General features: G+C 66.2%; 1 protein-coding gene across 1 annotated transcript in view; it reads left to right on the forward strand.

The window, feature by feature from the left end:
* The first annotated feature begins 255 nt into the window (after positions 1–255).
* Positions 256–847, forward strand: part of LOC119291464 (protein NINJA homolog 1-like) — a 4254-nt gene continuing 3662 nt past the window's right edge. The window contains exon 1 of the mRNA XM_037570223.1: positions 256–392. The gene's annotated coding sequence lies outside the window, so the exon portion shown is untranslated. The remainder of the gene's footprint in view (positions 393–847) is intronic.

Consider the following 847-nt stretch of genomic DNA (forward strand, 5'->3'; position numbering starts at 1 on the left):
ATCCGGCAGGCGGGCCCACGCCGCACCGTCGACCTGCCGAACCGCGGAACCGCCCACGCAACCGCGTCCGTCCCGCCCGGTCGCTGAGCGCCGGGCCCCACCTGCCAGACCCGGAGCAAACGACGCGAGCTCCCTCCCTCCCTCCCTCCATCGCGTAGCTTCCTCCCCTCTCCCTCCCTCCTCCCTCCTCTCCACGCGCCCGAACTAACCAACTAGAGCGAGCTCCCCCCGCCCCGCCCTCCCCGCCGCCGGCGACCGGAGGCCCCCCCGCGCGCGCGCCCGCCCCGCCGTCGCCTCCCCGGCCCCCGGCTCCACCCCGTGGCCCGTGGCCCGTCGCCGGCGAGCCGCCGGCCGCGAGGAAGGACGCAGGCGCGGCGCTCTGCGCACCACTGGTTCGGGGCTCCTGATCTGCTTTCTGTTTTGATTTCTTCCCCCGGGCGCTGGGTTCAGGATTTTCACAGTTACAGTTGGAGGCGGGTCGATAGGATTTGGATCTGCGCGGACGGGAGTTTTAGCGAGGGAGGGAGGGCGCAGATTTAGGAATTCGCGTGATTGATTAGTTGACGGTCAGGGGGAGAGAAGCTGGACGATTACCGGAATGGTATCGAGGTCGCCCGCCCCTGTAGCTAGATCCCGTCGCCTGGGGAGAGGAGGGGCGGTCGGATCGCTCCGCTGCCTTGGCCCTGGAGAACCGCCTCCTCCTGGGGCTGCGAGAGGAGGGCAGCTGGGCTGCTTGATTCGAGTCAAATAAGCACGGGGCTGATTCTGAATTCCTAATAGCCACAGTACTGTAGACAGACATGAATTTGGTTATGGTTCTGATGTTTTTCGTGCAACCGATTAGAAC

The sequence above is a fragment of the Triticum dicoccoides genome, chromosome 1A (genome assembly GCF_002162155.2).
Source record: "Triticum dicoccoides isolate Atlit2015 ecotype Zavitan chromosome 1A, WEW_v2.0, whole genome shotgun sequence".
Taxonomy (NCBI): Eukaryota; Viridiplantae; Streptophyta; class Magnoliopsida; order Poales; family Poaceae; genus Triticum; species Triticum dicoccoides.